The sequence below is a fragment of the Rhinopithecus bieti genome, unplaced genomic scaffold, assembly GCF_001698545.2.
Source record: "Rhinopithecus bieti isolate Rb0 unplaced genomic scaffold, ASM169854v2 scaffold_5132, whole genome shotgun sequence".
In the NCBI taxonomy this organism is placed as follows: Eukaryota; Metazoa; Chordata; class Mammalia; order Primates; family Cercopithecidae; genus Rhinopithecus; species Rhinopithecus bieti.
The window spans coordinates 2,626,972-2,638,843 of record NW_016804791.1 but is presented as its reverse complement, the minus strand read 5'-3'; the positions used below and the strand labels follow the sequence as shown (position 1 = coordinate 2,638,843).

General features: G+C 38.9%; 1 protein-coding gene and 1 long non-coding RNA gene across 3 annotated transcripts in view; both read left to right on the top strand.

Moving 5' to 3' along the window:
• Positions 1-9,060, top strand: part of LOC108528558 (uncharacterized) — a 25,105-nt gene extending 16,045 nt beyond the window's left edge. The window contains exons 2-3 of the long non-coding RNA XR_001885190.1: positions 7,403-7,681; positions 8,844-9,060. This is a non-coding gene — a long non-coding RNA (uncharacterized LOC108528558). The remainder of the gene's footprint in view (positions 1-7,402; positions 7,682-8,843) is intronic.
• SMYD3 (SET and MYND domain containing 3) overlaps positions 1-11,872 on the top strand; it is a 594,032-nt gene that overhangs the window by 134,743 nt on the left and 447,417 nt on the right. The window lies entirely within an intron of this gene.

Here is an 11,872-nt window from a genome sequence, read left to right as displayed (position 1 = left end):
TATATATATATATGCTTTTCTGGTACTGCTAACATACACATGAGCGGATACTTTGGCGGCTCAGCAAGTTTAGCTGCAAAATGGCTTCACTATTCTCCATTCCTCTTTGTTTTAATGATCAATCCTCCATATTCAGAAGATTCTGTTTCTTGATTTTTAGGACTGTTCCTAAATATTCTGGTAGCTGTCTTTGGAAGATTGAAAAAGTGTTTTCTCTTGTCCTTATAGAAAATGTTGGATAGGGCAGAACCTTTTCTCTTCCTGAAAGAGGCCACTGATCTAAAGCAGTTTCTCTCTTAGCCTTACTTCTTAGGGGCATATTGATTACATATTTACTTACTTTGGCATGCTAATTTTAAAATTGCTTACTTTTTATTTTAAACAATTCCTTCATATATTTCACTTAAGTAAATGAGCTGATATTATGAACTTCAATATATTGGTTTCAAAACTCATCTCTGTTTTTTTCCTTTGTTTTACCTCATATACAGTTAATTGACAGTTCTGTTCATTTTTCCTTTGAGATATCTTGCCATGCTTGGTTTACCATTCTCGCACAGAGTACACAACTCATAGCTAGATTGCTATGACATTTGTCTCCTCTCCTCTTTGGTTATCTTGCATTCTTTTACCAGATAAAGCTTTTACAAATATAATATCTCCCAACTGTTTTGTGACCTAGGATGTGAAATCTAATCTGTGACTGGATTTCTAGACTCCTCTCTTGTTTTTTTCAACCTTATCATCCACAACTTGCCATTGTAAAGACCAAGTTCTAGTGTTCCATTAGACCAATACCACCATTTCTATAAACAAACAAACACAAACATTAAGAACCAAAGTTTGGCTAATTCTGGAACAGTACCTAAAAGATTAAACCATGACTATCTTTTGCCTCTTGGTGTTAGAAGAGAGCTTTTGGTGTTATAGGAGAGTCACCAAACAGGACCAAACAGGTTATCAAGAGCTCTGCAGAGTTCACAGAGATTATGAACTAGAAAATTCAGGGTGCTCCAGAAAGGTTCTTCTTGAAGGAAGAGAGAACTGTATTCAATGAGAGAAAGCAGCAGAAAAGCACACTAAGTTCTTTATTTGTAGGCAGGTTTAAATCGGGTTTACTCCGTGGCCAATGGCCATTACAGATGCTAAGATCTCAGGGATCATGAGAAGATCATCATGCTGGAGTGAGAGTGGAGCCAGGGAGGGGAGCGTCAGAGTGGGACTGGTTTTGACCTTCCAGCAGGGCCACTATCCTGGCATGGAAGTGCAGTAGACAGGGCAGGTTGGGTGAAGAAACCAGGAAGCTGAGTGTTCCCCTGCCCTTGTTGTAGCAGACTTGGGAGTGCAGGGCCTGAGAATTTCCTGTTGATTTCTGCTTCCCTGTTTGGCTCATGTGATTCCTTTGCAGTGGGTGCCTTTCTCCTATCCATTTTCTCAAATGTCACATGTGCTATAATGGTAGAAACATGGACTTAGGAGATAAACTGACTCAAAACTCACTTGAGTTTTGTCTTCTTGTGGATGAGCTGGGTGACCCTAGCCAATGTACTTCACCATTCCAAATCTTCAGTTTCCTCCTTTGGTAACGCAGGTATTAATATATATGCTGCTGGGTAAGCATTGGAAAGTCTGGCCCTCGGTGCTTGGGTTTAGAAAAGTGCTTTTGTCAGCATCCATAGTCACAGGTAACTGAGAAAAAGAGCATGTAATATCATGTGTATCTGTGTCTACATCATATGAAATTTAGAGGAAGATTGAAAGAATACTAATTTCCCTTGACAGAATTCTTTTAATTTTATTCATTTCTCTGCATCCTTCACTCTTTAGTTTATCTGATGGTAGACGGTTAGCAGTTGTAGACAGTGTCATCCCCTGCCCTGGATGATGCTAGAGCTCCTTTTGTAGACAGATTGTATATTCTGACACCAGAGAAATGCGCACCTGGAGGCCCCATATCTTCTGGAAGGACACTGAAGGGAGAGCACGTTACTGAAATCCGTTCCTCATAACCCAAGAACGTCCTATCTGTATTCATATGCCTTGGGCTTGGTACATATTTGTTTTTTAGATTAACTTAAATTTTATGCTTCTATTACAGTTGTTCTCTGTGGAAAATATTAACCAAATTTATTAGATCTTTATGGAAATGAAAAACTGCTGGTCTGAAAATGCTTGGGAAACTTAAGAGTACTATCATTCAACTTGGCAGTACTTGATACCAGTGAGAGTTGAAGTTCTGAGTTGAAATAAAACAGATCAGTTAATAGGAAGTCAAATGAGACTGATAGATTTTATTTATTGAGACATTTTTCTGGTGACCAAATATGCAGTAGATAGTCAATACAAAAAACCTAGAAAGGCATAGAAAAAAATAAAGAGAGGAAAGTAAAAATCACCAACAATCATTAGCATTTTCATTTATTCCACTATTTTTTCTATGCATTTATGTATTGGCTGCTTTTTTGTATTCCCTGTTAACATTATAGGAATTCTTTCCTTTCATAAAATATTCTTGAATACCCTAATGGTACTCATTTATCATATAATTATTACCATTATGCATTTAATCATTCTTCTAATATTGAGCATTTTAGTATTTATTATTTAAGTGTAGCAGAAATAAATATCTTTTGTTGGCACCTTTATTTCCTTAAAATAATTTACTAGATATACAATTACTGTGTCAGCATTTTAAATTTGCATATTTAAAAGTTTTGTTGCATATCGCTAGCTGTCTGCGAAAAAGTTGATTTAGTTTACCAGCCCAGTGTCTTCGGTAGCAGATGATGACATTTTTATGTCACTACATCCTTACCAGTATTGAGCGTTTTAAAAAAATAAAAGCTTTTGATTCTGATTTACTCATTTTGTCTGTGGTAGATATCATCCACCTTAAGTGGAACATTTGTTGTTACTAAATACTTGAGTGGTTATCTGAGGTAATGTCTATTCTTCTGTATTTATGTGACTTTTTCTACCACAGGATTGTACAGGGATTACATTTTACTCATCTTTATGCTACCCATAGAATTTTTACACGGTAGATGTTCAATAAACATGAAAAATAAATATCACACAATATCCACCTTGTTGGATTCCACCACTTACTAACACATCTGCACATGTATACTTCAAGCAAATATCAAGTTTCTTTATTGGAAAATGTCATGTAAAGTTCCTAAGTGTCATTTTGGTAAGACATATTGATAAAAATTACTACCTCTTTCCCCTTTTGACTCCCTCTTCTGTACTTTTTCTACCTTTTTCCTGAGTTAAATATTGGTATTGTCTGTATGCTTTCATCACAGGTACCAATTAATTTAGCAGGAACATTGCCCATCTGAAAGAATTATATATTGTGGTATCAGTGTAGAGATGTTCAAATTTTTAACATTATTTTGTTACTGGTTAATAAGAATACGACCAAGACAAGAGCTTTAACAGAGATGTGAGATGTGTATTCAACCAGTCTCTGAAAATCATTTGCTTTTTGTGTTTTATGGCAGTACCTTGTGGATCTGCATTTAGAATGATAATTCATGCTGATGACTTTCATATCCCATGAGGTAGCAGAAATCAGTTCTAAAATGGCAGAGTGAAAGGGTCTAGCAAATAAAGTCAATGAGCTGTCAAAGAATTTTTCTTCATCAAACAAGTCCCAAAGCACTGGTGCTATGCTGACCTTCCCTCACTCCTCTTTCCTGGATTCTTAGACCCATTTGGTTCATGATTTTGTTTTTCCTATAATAGAAAAATTAACAAACATGTTTGGTACGTGAAACAGAAGGTATTTGAAAATAATACCTTGGAGCAGTGTCTCAATCTTCAGGAAAATGGGGAAGAGGAAATACAGCATTGATTGCTGTTGCTAGGCAACGGTTTTCACAGCAGATGAGCCTGGGACAGTGGTGGTGTCTGCCAGCGCACCATGCGGGGTAGAAAGCAGTGCTGCACTCCTGTTTCTGGAAATCAGAATTGAAGCCCTGCACTTCCTCCTTCCTTTCAATTTTCTCTGGTCAAGATCTGAGAAGTTAAGATCACACGGTCAAATATATAGACTGTGAGAACTTTGGAGCACTTGGGGGATTTTTGGAGAGCTGCGAATGGATTTGTAGAGCCAATCCTTTTTTTTTTTCCTTCAGTTTCGCCCTTTTCCACCAGGCTGGAGTGCAGTGGCACAATGTCAGCTCACTGCAACCTCCACTTCCCGGGTTCAAGCGATTCTCCTGCCTCAGCCTCCCGAGTAGCTGGGATTACAGGTGCCCGTAACCACGCCCAGCTAATTTTTGCATTTTTAGTAGAGACAGGGTTTCGCCATGTTGGCCACGCTGGTCTTGAACTCCTGACCTCAGGTGAACCACCCCCTCGGCCTCCCAAAGTGCTGTAGAGCCAATTCTAAAGGAACCAGCATTCCCATTTTATATCAGAAGTACTATTAGTTTTCTCTTTCGTGCATTTATCCATCCAGTCATGCCTATGTCCTCACATATTTAGGGAATATTCAAGGAACCCTGTTACACTTAATTAAGAGTTTGGCATCTCTTATGTGGCTGACATGTGCGCTGTAGGTATGATGGTAGGAACCATTGCTGCAGTGTGGTGTAATGAAGAGCATCCTCTTAGGATTGTGACTCTCAAACTTTAGGGCACATTGGAATATTCTGGGCAGATTGTTCAAAGATTTCTCAGTCCCACACTTGGTGAGGTCTGCTACCTATTTCCAGACCTCTGGAATATGTCCTATTACTAGAGGTCTGAAAAGTAACTTAGGAATATGCATTTTAAGCAAGCTCACTAGGTGATTCTGATATTGGTAGTAGAAGAGTCATTCTTGAGAAATACTGAAGTCAAAGGATTAGTGAAGATTTTGACAGAGTTACCAGGTTAGATGTCACTCGTCAGTTTTAATTCGTGAACAGGGAGACCACTGAGGACTGTGGTTTCACCGGTTCAGTGTGTTCCCTCCCAGGTTGGTTCTCCTGTGTTTCCATGCTGGACTTGCTCTTGATTGACTGGAGTTAGACTAGTTTGGGTTCTTTCCAGAAACTGGGCTGTGATTATTCCTTAGTGGGGAAGCGTGGCCCCCCATCACTGCTTGGGACTCACATAAGAGCAAGAAATGCAAGTATACAAAAGTACCCAAGTCTTGATCTCAGTATTCTGCAGTACAAACCACTAAGACTGAAATTTCAAACTGCCTTTCATTGAAAACAAAAAACAAAAGAACAAGTAAACATCCACATCAACCAGTTACCTTTTTTTTTTTTTTACCCCAGTGCTGATAATATTTCAGTGGCCTGTCAATTATGAATCTGACCAATCCTTTAATAAAACCTTCTATGCTTGTAAAGCTTAAGTGATTTTTGCTTATACAGTCTTCTTATAGAGCTCTTTTTTCCTCCCTCTTCTTATATATACTCTGAATCCAAGTTTTGGTCTTAATACAGACCATGTTTAAGATCTTGGCCTTATGCCATGTTGTAGTACAGATTAATAATTAATGGTTCTTATTAGTCTGTATAATTAATTAACCATCCATCTATCAAGCTAAATGACTTATAGATGGCTTTTACATTTAAAATTGTTCAGAAGTTATTAAGGTCTGTAATTTATCATCACAACCATTTCTGACCTCATTCTTGGTCCCTCACTGGAATGATGTTCATTGAATGTGTATGACACAATATGAAGAAAATTAAGTTGCACTGAAGACATTACCAATATGAGTAGGGAGGCTTAAAATGTTGACAGTAATCAATAGTGAGACTTAATTTGTATATTCTGTGATGGAGACATTTTTATTCCATTTAAATTTTTAAAATTGCTTCCATTTTTAAATTAGTTGCCCTCATTTCAGACGATACTCAACAGCGAAATAATATATTTTCTGAATCTAAACCATCATATGTGGTTTGACCTTTCGCTGAATCCAGTAGTAAAGATCAAAATGAATTATGCTTGAGTGGAAAGGGGTTTTAATGTTGCTTTACACTTGGTTTTCCCTCATCCCACATGCTGTTTAATATTATTGATTCAGCTTGAATGATCATGAGCCAAAAAACGACTTCAGTTGGTTTTGGCTAATGCAGTCTTGGATGCTATGGAAGTGCCTGTACACCTAAATGGTTCTGCATAAATAGTAATGCATTTTCACATCGTCCACGGGAGGAAATGCAACATGATTGCCTATGAGCAGCAGAGAACAGGTTTCTAGATGTGTGTGTTTTTCCCTTGGTGCAAACATGTCACTTCCATTAGCCCTAAGAGGGGCTGGGTGTTTGCATCTAAGAATTCAGTATTTAGAATATGACAAGCCATGAATATTTGAGGCGTTATTACTGAACCTTTCAAATAAGTTGAAAGGCATAAATGACTTTGAGTACTAGGGAAGTGTAGTAATCCCTTAGAAATGAGCTATTCAGAATATTTAACTCTATTATCAATGAAGTGTTAGCGAGGAGGGAACTATCCACATGTTCAGATTGGTTTCAGCTTAATCGTGTCTTGGTACATTTTACAGTCATATCGGCTCTTAGTAATGCACTGCACCATGTGAAGTGAGTGAACTAGCCTCAGTCTTGTTCGCAGTGACTGGGCCTTTCAAAGTCTCCTTGTTTAATTTGCTGGCATTATGATGTCTCTTGTAGGAGCTCTGTTGCAGAATCAAAATGTGCACGCAGAGAGACAGCTGTGCTTTCATTTAGCCTATGAGATAATAACTATCATTCTTAAATTATCTTACATCATATAGACACAAATTTCGTATCTCACCCATTTTCCCAACTCTCTCTTCAGATATGACTTGGCTAGAATGAGGCATCTACTTCCCTGTCACTCTTCGTTTTTTAAAAAATTTTGAGAATGTAGATTTACTTCTGCTCTGGCAGTTTGCACATCTTGGTTAACTAGACCAATTAATGCAAAAGAGTAACCCCCAAATTTACTGCTCCCCAGGTTCTTTATTGTCCAGGCCCTGTCTCTTCTTAATGTGGTTCCTGTGAAGACTTGAGATTGAGGAATAGATACAGGGAAAAGGTCCCATCTACCCCAAAAGTGAATCTCAAATGAGAAAACTTCCTCAAGCAGATTTTCCCCCAGCAGGCACCTGTGAGTTATTGGTCTTCCTTCCACTTAGAATTGAAAAAACACGATTCATATCCCATTGTTGTTATGATTTTGTGGACTTTGGAGCTTTCCTTTTTTCTGTTCTGCTTTAGCTAAGTTCTGCAATGTTTCTCTGTATGTCCTTTTGTCTTTCCTGTTTGTAAGTGTCCTTGATAGATGTCACCATCATGGCCCTTTCCTTTAGCTTATACTCCTATGTTATGATTTGTTTTCCACATCACCTTTATTTAGTGACTCCCAGTCCATTGACCTTTTTCACTCCTTATGCTGTATTTAGATGGAAATAAGAAGACACATGCTGACTAGTTCCATCTTGGAGCGCTAAGAGATCTTCAGGCTCACAAAGTGAGATGAACCTGCTAACATGGGCCACTGATAACGATGAGAACATGGAAGAAGAGCCAGTGTAAATAAAAGAGAAACATGCATCCAGACGATAAGTCATGAGGATCTCATGGTGATAAAGATGAATTTAAAAGAGAGGACTAAATGTGAATGACCTGCACACCAGAATTCAGATGTTTTATATGTGGTACAGCCTATTCATAGAGACTAGGTGTGTCAAATAACACATATTTAATTTTTATATCCAATATCCAGTATCTTTATAGAAGTGACTACTCATTATTATGTGCGTTTAAGGTGATCTGAAGTCCTAAAACCTGCCTTATATGTTTGGCATGGAACTGCGTTCCCTGCTAATGCCCAGTAATGAAATGTTGAGGGAACGCAACTGTGCTCCTTCAGAAAGCTTCTGAGCCTGCCAGCACTTTTGGTGAATCGCTGCTTCTGAAAAGTGAATTCAGTAATTAATATGAATTATTTTTCTGTGAATTTAGCTTTTACTTAGCTATTATGAAGTTTATAAAACTATATTAAAATTTCATATAATTACTCTAAAGTGGCCAAGGTTTTAAAGTTTCCCCAACCTTTTCAGAGTTTTATTAAAGCATTAAATATAAAGTGCTCTCTTAGCCATAGTATGACTAGTTATGTATTGGTTAGAATGACAAATTTACTTGTCTGAGAAGATGCTGAGTTAGGAGTTCTGTTCAGACAGTCCCCAAATTGCCTTTATGCAGCACAGTGGATAAAAATCTAGAAATAGAATTGGTTATTGATTTTATTTTTTTGCATTTGTAGCAAGAGAAGAATAATATTGTAACTTTTTTTTTCAAGCATACAAGTTCTGTGCAGAATTTTTCTGTCATTTTTGTGTGGCTTTTGGTACCACTAGAACATTCCATATGAACCTAACTGTATTTCTCATATCTCTGAGATTCATTGAGTCTAAATGCCTCTTTACTACAAGTTTCTTTACCCCTGGGATTCGTGTTGCTTTTACTTAAGAGAGCCCAGAACTCCTCTTAGGCTCTTCTAAGAAATGCTCATGTTGGTTTATGGTAGAATAGATTTCAATATAGGTTTCCCTTCCTTCCTTCTTTCCTTCCCCATTTTGATGTTTAGTTATATATCATCTGGATTAATTTGTTTTTCTTTTCTTTTTTTTTTTTTTTGAGATGGAATTTTGCTCTGTCGCCCAGGCTGGAGAGCAGTGTCGTGATCTCGGCTCACTGCAAGCTCCACTTCCTGGTTTCACGCCATTCTCCTGCCTCAGCCTCCCTAATTTGTTTTTCTTTTTTTAAAAATTTATTTTAGGCTTAAATTGTATCTAGATTTTTATAAAATACATTTTAAGACTACTCTTTTTTCCCTAGTGTTTCCACATCTAATTGAAGTTGTCCTAAAAATAGCAGAGGAATATTATTTCATTCAAGATTTTCTGTAGAAAGCCTGATCCTTGCCACATGTGCACCATCAGGGAAAACCTCAGCTGAGACGTGGAGACTGAAGATAGCATGATGGGTAATTCATCATACCACTGAATTTAGTATGATTTCAACCTTTTGTAGGTTTTAATATGATGATCCCCACTTTACAGATGAGGAAATGAAGATTTAGAAAAGTTTAGTAACTTGCCTTAACACTGTAGTAGAACTGGGAAGTTTTTAATTTTTTTAATTTTAATTTTATTTTTTTGAGATGACATCTCACTCTGTCACCCAGGCTGGAGTGCAGTGGCACGATCTCGTCTCAATGCAACCTCCACCTCCTGGGTTCAAGCAATTCTCCTGCCTCAGCCTCCCGAGTAGCTGGGACTACAGGCGCTCACCACCACGCCCAGCTAATTTTTGTATTTTTAGCAGAGACGGGGTTTCACCATCTTGGCCAGGCCGGTCTTGAACTCCTGACCTCGTGATCCACCTGCCTCGGCCTCCCAAAGTGCTGGCGTGAGCCACCATGCCCGGCCAGAACTGGGAACTTTTAATCTAGTCCTGTCTAATTCCTCTTATGCCTGGATTGAACAAACACAGCGATGTATGAGAGTGAACAATATCCCTCACATTCATTCTGCTTTTCCTCTGGAGAGATGTGGCTATGCTGGGCATGACTGTACTGGATATGTCATGGGAAGGACTCCAGGAGGGAGACCATGCCCACATTTATAGTGAAAGAAAAGAAGGTCTGGAGCACTTCATTGGAACACTGGAAGCTTCCTGGTCAAGAAAATAACCTTGTTAGAAAGACGACACCCAAGTTATTTTCTTGAGCTAATTTGTGATAGCTGAACTATATCTCCTTGTAAGGACCACTCGAGGTTTCTGTCTTCTTATGTCTACATTCCATGATTTTAATCACTGCCTCCTTTTAAGTACAAAAACTTCTTTTATCGTCATCTTCATAGACTCCACCCTTCTGGAGTAATTTTGGCCATTCATGAATAAAGTGATAGATGAGAACAGGCCAAATTCAGTGTAGTTCACAGTGGGTTCAAAAGAACCCCCTCCGCAAAGCAGCAAACTGGTACCTCAGGAATTAGGTCTGGCTGTCTAACAGATTTAAAAGATAGTTCTGCCCTGATATACTTCTCCTGGAAATGAAGTTATGTTAGAATAGTTTAAAAATTAAAAGCCAGGAGATTCTGAGTCAAGGCCTGAAGAGTTTGCTTATGAGTGAAATTCATGAATGAACATTAATCACCTATTCTGACAATTCATAGAATTTTTTTCTTACCTTCTGATGATTGACTGTGTTCCAAAATGTCAAGCACGCAGATAAATGGACCTTTTGGGTAAACGAGAGAATATCAGCATTTGTCTCTTTGGAAGCCAAATTTTGCCATTTGAAGGACAAGTGGGGATTTTAAGCTGTCGTGCCATGTAAGAGTATATATATGACATGATGGTCCAGAATCTTGCTAAACCAGTGAAGCAAATAGGTAAATTAAGTGGTGAGCTTTGACAAAATTATTGAAGGTAAGATTCTTTATCGTTCCTCCATTGCACTGGGTTGTTCTAGAGAAAGAGATAAGCCAATTTATTTAGTAATCGTTTCCTGAGCCCACATTCTATGCTGGACACAGTGCTCAGCACTGGAAGCATAGAGACATAGGATCTGCTTTCAAGGAGCTCACACTTGAGATGGGAAGCATGGCAGGTAAGATACGGCGGCTTCAGCAGTAGCTGTTTAAGTGGGGTCTGGGAAAAAGAATTGGTACAAAGAAGCCTGTTTTCATTAATGTGAGGATGAATGACAGGTCAGGAAATGGGGAAAGTGAATTTAAGAGATTATAGGGAAAAAATAGGGGAAAAATAGATTATAAACCTATTTTATTTGGCCCACCTACAGTTTTGGGGGGAGTTTCTGTTTTGTTATCAGCATATAAAACTTGGAAAATTACATATAAATATGTTGCTGGGTTCTCTTACGAAACACAGTAGGTACCCTGGGCTCTGTTTTCACAGCTGACTGAAGTTAGCTGGCAATGGACAGTGACGTCCACCTTTAGCAGGCACGAGTACTCTCTTGTTCTCCATCCCGTCCATTTAGGATTCTCCTGGCTCCTCTATATTTGAGTTTGTGACTTCTAGTTGAGGGTATTTTCACATCCTGGCAGTGATGGGAAGCAGCCAGATAGAACAGGGGGAAGATTGGGACTAGGAGTGGGTTGTTGGTGTGTTAAATATGAAAAAGATTTGAGGATGTTACTGACCGAGATAGAAGAGCCAGGAGCCAGTGAGAAACCCAGGAGAAGGAGAGTGTGTTCTGGGCCGGACTGTGTCCCCGCAAATTCCTATGTTACGTTCTAACCACCGGTACTTCAGAATGTGACCATATTTGGAGAGAAGGTCTTTGAAGAGGTGATTTAACATGAGGCCTTTAGGGTCGACCCTCATCCAGTATGACTGGTGTCCTTGTAGGAAGAGGAGGAGACCCCAACAGCACATGTGTGCAGAGGGACTGCTGTGTCAGGAGACAGCAGGAGAGTGGCCCCTCCAGACAGAGAGGCCTCGGAGGAAACCAGACCTACAGACACTTTGATCTTGAACTTCCAGCCTCCAGAACTGTGAAGATCAATTGCTGTTGTTTCAGCCACCAGTCTGTAGTATTCTGTTATGGCAGCTCTAGCGAACAAACGTGCGGAGCTGCTGGAGGCCACAACGGGGAGAGAACTGATGGAGCAGAGACTGTGTCTGATGGTGGCTGAACAAACCCCCAATATCTTGCACACATCTAGATTAAAGCTCTATGGATATTTATTGAGTTAGTTTCACTGAAGGACCAGTGAGAGGGAAACAAAGGCCTGGGGCCAGAGGTGTTTGCTGTGGACCAGGGAAGCACACTGGAGAAAGTTCTTCAGTCTCCAGCCTTTATTTTATTTTATTTTATTTTATTTTATTTTATT